Source organism: Rhinolophus ferrumequinum, chromosome 6, assembly GCF_004115265.2.
Source record: "Rhinolophus ferrumequinum isolate MPI-CBG mRhiFer1 chromosome 6, mRhiFer1_v1.p, whole genome shotgun sequence".
Lineage (NCBI taxonomy): Eukaryota > Metazoa > Chordata > Mammalia > Chiroptera > Rhinolophidae > Rhinolophus > Rhinolophus ferrumequinum.
Genome location: NC_046289.1, coordinates 22157991 through 22164784, shown reverse-complemented (window position 1 = coordinate 22164784; position 6794 = coordinate 22157991). Strand labels below are relative to the sequence as shown.

At 50.4% G+C, this 6794-nt stretch overlaps 1 non-coding gene across 1 annotated transcript; it reads left to right on the top strand.

Annotated features, from left to right (window-relative positions):
* Positions 1–396: 396 nt before the first annotated feature.
* Positions 397–613, top strand: LOC117024322 (small nucleolar RNA U3). Its single transcript, XR_004423401.1, has one exon. It is a non-coding gene; the product is annotated as a small nucleolar RNA U3 (small nucleolar RNA).
* The last annotated feature ends 6181 nt before the right edge of the window (positions 614–6794 follow it).

Below are 6794 nucleotides of genomic sequence, written 5' to 3'. Positions count from 1 at the left end.
TTCACGCCGGGTGTGATGGGAGGGGAGCAGCCACCTGGCTTCCTCAGAAGAACCGTGTGGCTCCTGGCTCACGGGGCAGCCTGGGAGACAAGCTGGAAAGGGCGGCTGGGGCAGGATGTGGCAGTCCTCAGATTGTAGGCTCGGAGTCGGGTTTGATTCCATGGGGAGGAGGGAGCCAGCACAAGTTGAGCAGTGGGTGTGGTGTGAACCCAGTAGGACTGAGGCATGGAAGAGGGAGAGGAACTGAAGGGGGTGACACCCAATGAGGACACTGTTGTCGTATCCTAGAGATGGGATGACAACTTGGCTGAGGATGAAAATGGAAGTGGAGGGACAGATGTAAGAGCTATCACTTAGTGAAGTCTTTTTAAAGAGTATTTTTAAAATACGCTAAGTAAGGCTATACTTTTAGGGATCATTTCTATAGTGCGTTACTAGAGAAGTTTCTCTGAACGTGTAGAGCACCCGAAACCACGAGGAGGAAGTACAGTGTTCCCTTCCTGAGCGTGAAACCGGCTTTTGGTGTTACTGTATGTGACTTCCACTGGCTCTTGATGATCGTTCTTGTTTTCTACTTTAGGAAACAAGAGGGAAGGGGCGCTGTCTGAGTGGTTTCTTTCTACTTGTGAAAAAAAATAAATCAATAAAATACGCTAAGTAAGTGGAGCATCTCTAGCACTTGGAGAATGGTTAGTTGTGTGGTGCATGTGGGTGTGAGTGTGTTGAGAGAAGGGAGGTCTGTGGTGATAGGAGAGAGCCAATGGTAACCCCACAACTCCAAGCCCAATGGCCTGAAAGGAAGGTAGTGACTGCCACAGGTAGGGACGCCCAGCAGGGAAGACGGGCCGCCCGCAGGCTCTGCCCCCCTCTCTAACCCCAGCACCACCCATTCTAGCCCTTCCTCCTCCACTTTTCAAGCTCACTGAATTTCTCCCTATTCTTTTTTTTTTTTTTTTTTCCCTCAGTTCTCTTAACTGCAGGTCTGTGCACACACAGGTCTGTCTGCCTGGAAAACCCTTTCTCCTGCCCTCGGTGCCTCACTCATTCCTATTCACTTTCTAGGTCTCTACTAAAGTGTCACCTCCTTGGGCAACCCTTCTCAGATTCCCTGCTCAAGAGTAAATGCCCTTGCCATGTGCCCGCAGCCCTCCACTTTGCCCTTTCACAGCACGACTGTGAATCCTCCAGGACAGGAGTTGCATTGGGTCTTATTACTGGCACCTACCAAAGTAACAGATCAAGTTTCTTAGTTGCTGACCACAGAATCCATTCTGACTACGTTAAGCGAGGAGAAATATATTACCAGAGAGACCACAGAAACATTGGGAAGGCTGAAGAAAGAGACTCTTGGTTTAGATTCCAGAAATGGCTCCCCAAACACCCCAACTGGGTTGCCAGGATGACTGCTGCTTCTGCCAAGATCAGGAAGCTGCCCAACCGGGAATCATCCACTAAATCAGAACGCTACCCCCACAGCTGCCCACGGCCTGCTCTCTCCAAATCAGACCTCTCACACGTAGGTTTCACCCAAGTGCTTGGCAAAGTCCATCCCATTCTGACCCCTAACTACAATGGGGTTTGGGGAATGTCCATTTTTAGCTTTCTGGCCTCTGCTTTATAGAGAGGCAAGCTATGAAGGAACTGGAGTGGGTGTTGAGGGCCCACCGTGGTATCTGCCACGGCACTCAGTCACTGTTTGCAGAAACTGCAGAGGTCCCCCCAGAAGCAGCAAGGGGTCCCAGCACAGCACCAGGCTCCCCAGCCCAGGGTTCCAGTGCCAGGGAGAGAAATCCGCATAATTTCTGGCTGTGAAAACCAGCAGAGACTGTGGCTGGGTGAGACAAGAGAGGCTCGAGTGCCAGGTGCTCCTCGTAAATGGACCGCCTTACTTACTTGCTGACAGACTCACTTGCTCTGAGCTCCAGCGCTGGGGCAGAAGCTTGAAAGGTGACGGGGACATTCGGGGAGGAACTGCATTGTCAGGCCTCTGGATGAGGGTTGGAGGGGCAGCTTTCTCCCAGACAGAGGAGCTGGTAGAAACCATTTTTTCTTTGTTGAGTCCTCCCTCTTCCCTCATGCAGACGCAGGCAGCCGCCAATTCTGAGTATCCATCAAACTGGCTATACCATTGGCTCCACCCTGGTGATTCTGGGACCACGCCCCCACCGAACTTTCGGGCACACCTGAGCCGCTTCCAATGGCTTTTTCATACAAACTGCCTGCATTGGCTCAAGCTACAGACTTTCCTAAAGTCTCTCAAATGTTCACAAAACCCAAACAAGCAGCATCTGGTTTCAGCATGTCCAATACCGCTGGCTGAGCAGCCCCAAGCCTGGAACTAGCAGCCGCCAGCCTGGGCCTGTGGCTTGGCCTCTCAGGGCACCTCCAAGCACAGCATGGGCGGCCATCTGCAGATTGCTTTGTGGCTCATGCCAAGTGGCCCTGTGCAGCACACAGGCTGGGCTGAACTTGGCCTACAGGGGGTTCCTGGGGCTGGTATGCCCAGTGGCCAGCTTCGAACAAAGCTGGAGCATCACCCGGCCACCTCCAAGGATGACACACCACAGGGCACACTGGCATGAGAGCCCTGCTAAAGCAAATCCTGCTCCACGGGGTCAGCCCCTGCACAATGGCCCCTTCACTGTAGCCTGAGGGTCAGTCCCTCTTACTGATGGGCAAACAGCAGCCAAGGCTTAACTTTAACAGGAGGACATACAACCCACACAAGGGACATAGATAGAGCACCCGGCTCAGTTGACCAGAGAGACTGTGCCACTGGGCCCCACAGCACACCTATTACATAAGGCCACTCTACTAAGACCAGGAGGCATAGCAATCCTACCTAATATATAGAAACAAACCCAGGGAGGCAGCCAAAATGGGGAGACAAAGAAACATATCCCAAATAAAAGAACCAGAACAAAGCTCCAGAAAAAGAAGTAAACAAAATGGAGATAAGCAACCTACCAGATGCAGAGTTCAAAACGTTCGTTATAAGGATGTTCGGTGATCTCCGAGAACTTCAACAAAGAGATAGGAAACATAAAAATGGAGATAGAAAACATAAAAAAGAACCAGTCAGAAATAAAGACTACAGTAACTGGAATGAAGAATACGTGACAGGGAATCAACAGTAGATTAGATGACGCAGAGGACCAAATCAGTGATTTAGAAGAGAAAGTAGCAAAAAACACCCAAACAGAACAGCAAAAAGAAAAAAGAATCCACAAAAATGAGAACAGTTAAAGGAGTCTCTGGAACAATATCAAGCTTACCAATATTTGCTTCATAGAGGTACCAGAGGGAGAAGATAGAGAGCAAGGAATTGAAAACCTATATGAAGAAATGATGATGGAAAACTTCTCTAACCTGGTGAAGGACATTGATATTCAAGCCCCGGAAGCACAGAGTGCCCCAAACAAGATGAACCCAAAGAGGCCACACCAAGACACATCATAATTAAAATGCCAAACGTTAGAGACAAAGAAAGAATCTTAAAAGCAGCAAGAGAAAAGCAGTTAGACTGTTAGCTGACTTCACAATCCAAGGCACTTCCAATGGCTTTTTCATACAAACTTCCTGCACTGGCTCGCGCTGCAGGCTTTCCTAACGTTAGCCCAGGCCCAGGCCCAGCGGCTGATCTCCACCCGCTCCTGTCCCAGGCATGCCCTCAGGTGTCTATAAGGCACCCTGGCTGGTTTGGTTTGAGCTCCAGGGGCCACCTTGTCTGCATTTTATTAGATCTGACCTCCCCCATCTCATCTACACTGCACCTGCACGGGGGGGGGGGGGGGGGGGGGGGGGGGGGGGGGCTGCCTTTCCCTGGGTCCCAAGGCCGGCCCCACTGTTTACCCTCCTTCTCACCTCCCATTGGCTCACTCATCCACGCTTCAGTCTCAACCACCTGTTGCTGGCTTTGGGACCAGATGCTGGGGACACAGTGCTCATAGCAGACAGGAGGTGACACAAGGGAGCAAAATGTTAAGCCCTGACATAGTGAGAGAGGTAAAGGGGTGTGTACCAGGTACCACAGCAGCCCACAGAGGAGGTGTCACTCAGGCAGGGGGTGTCCATAGACGTAAAAGAGAGGACAGAGGGGCAGCAAGTACCAAGTACTGAAGTGGGAGCCGAGCACGGTGTGTTGGAGATTGTGGGTAATTGACCTCTGTAGTAGTTTACAAGGTGACGCGGTTTGTGACTTCGGCTGAATTCCTGGACGAGATAGAAAAGGATCATGATAATGGTAACAACGATAAGCAACACCCGTGAGTCCTTACCACGTGCCAAGCACTGTGCCATCACCAGACAGGCACAGGCGCCTGAATTCTCATTGCGTGCACCAGCAGTGCTAGGATCACCCACCCCTGTGCTATAAATGATGGAACTGAGCTTTAGAGAAGGGAAGCGCAGGAGTTAAGTGCTCACGTCCAGAAAGGGACAGCAGTGGCCTTTAAACCCAGGTCTGTGTGGTTCTACACCTGCTCCACCTCGTTGGACCTCCTCTCCAAAGCCACAGAACCCCTCTGGGTCTGCCAGTTGGGGCTCCCGTGGGGTCTTGCAGCTTCATATCTTGCAGTGTCCTTAAGGGGCTTCATCAGAGGAGACCCCCTCTGGTCCTGCCCTGCAAGCCTTCTCCCAATACCTCTGTCTTCTGCCTCGATCAGCATCTCCCATGGAGAGAAGCCACAGCACAGACAGGAGGGGCAGAGTGACCCTTGTGCTCTTGGTAAGGGTAGGGCCGCACGCAGGGCTCGCAGTCTCCAAGTCTTTAGAATGGGGTGATAATCACAGTGCCCAAGAGGGTTTTGTAAGGTCAGGTGGGGGCAATGCACTGAAGGAGTGAGCACGTGTCATGCAGCAGGGCCCCCCCCTCGAGATGGCTCAAGCTTGCACACCATTGTCTCCCCCCTCCCCGTGCCTCCGTCCTGAACCTCCCCATCTGCCCTCCTGAACGCGGTGCCTCTTGGTCCTTGGGATGCTGGGGGAAGTGCCCAAGGCAGAGGTCAAGAGACCAGGTCCAGCAAATCCTCCCGCTCTGCGGATGACGTCAAGTGGCCATCAAAGAGGCGACACTGGGACCTGGGCCTCTGAGTTTCAGGAACTGAGTGGGGGCTCTCACGGGCACCTCAAATTGCCCCTGAGATCCCATACTGCAGCTCTATTAGTTCTGGCTGAAGAGCAGAGTTGTATTGTTATCATTGCATGAAGTTTTGATTTTCATTTCTTGTTAGAAATAATATCTACTTGTAAAAATTCTAAATACAGAGAAGTATAACAAGGAGAAAAATGAGGGTCCCCTTTTATCTCACTCCCCTCCCACAGCTCACTCTGCCTCCCAGAGTTCCCTCATGAACTATTTCAGGTGCATATTTCTATATCTTTCTCACATACTTACAATCAAGTTGTGTGTGTGTGTGTGTGTGTGTGTGTGTATGTGTGATATAATGGTTAAAAACATGGGCTCTGGAGCCAAACCACCTGAGTTCCAATCCCGGCTCCACTCCTGTGGAATCTTGGGCAAGTTACCCAATCTCCCTATGCCTCATTTTCCCCAGCTGTATTATGGGGCTAAGAATAGTACCCATGGCATAAGAGTTTTTGAGGATTAAGTGAATGAATGTTTATAAAGCATTTAGAACATTACCTGGCAAGTGTTAGGCTCAGAGCACACATGTGTTTTATTATATATTACGCATATATTACACACACACACACACACACACACACAGTTTCTTATTTATCATAAATAGACACATACCACCACATTTCTCTGAACTTGCTTTGCCTTACAGTATATCTGGTGATCTTGCCATGTTAGTACATTTAGAGCTATCTCAGTCTTTTTAGCTGCCACATGGTATTTCATAATATAGAAGTCTTGTAATTTAATCTCATTTTTATGGATATGTAAGTTATTTCCAATGCTTTGCTACTACAAATAATACCGCCACCAACATCCTTTGTATACAGTGTTTGCAGACAGGTGTTGTTTCTTTAACATGGGATCGGTGGAGCGGACCCAGCTGGGCCGAAGGGTGTGCACATTCTGAATTTAAATCTATTGCCAAACCCTTGCCAACAACTTAAACCAGCTCTTTACTCCATCCTCGTGCTGACACCAAACCTTACCCGTGTTCGGTGCTCTGCCAAGCTCAGAGATGGGTTTACAAATGACCTCGCTTGGAGGTGAGCTTGTCTAAACATTCTCGTCAAGCAGCCGTGAGGTTGCATTGGTGCTCAGCATTATCTCCTTACCTTTCAAACCAGTTTCTTGTAAATGGTGAAGTCATAGCAACAAGTCTGGCCTGGAAAGAAATCTCAGCAGCAGAGAAGTCCTGGCAAGTCGGTGGCAGGGAGAAAGCGAGAGCTGGTTGAAACCTCAGTGGACACTCACCAAAGCTAAGACTGTCAGCGAGCCAATAAAGCCTGGCTTGGTCTTGGTGTCTCTAGGCCGCTGGTGGTGTGCCCTTCACCAGGGGAGCACCCACTGGTTTCTGTGCCTACCAGGGAGCGCCTCCTTGGCGGCCTCTTTAAGAACCACGAAGACAAATTGGGAATGCAACCGGGTTGCTAGGTGGCAGGAAAAGAGCAGTGGGGAGGAGGTCAGCGCACTAAGTGGTTGTCATAGTAATTGTAAACTGTGTCAAGGGGAGAGATTTCCAAGATGCCGGAGGCAGTGGCAGAAGGAACAGATGCTCAGGAAATGAGGACAGCGCCCTTTAGAAACTAATGCCCAGGGGTCACGTGGAGAGATCCCAGGACGGGAGAGAGAGAGACCCGGCCTCTAGTTGAGG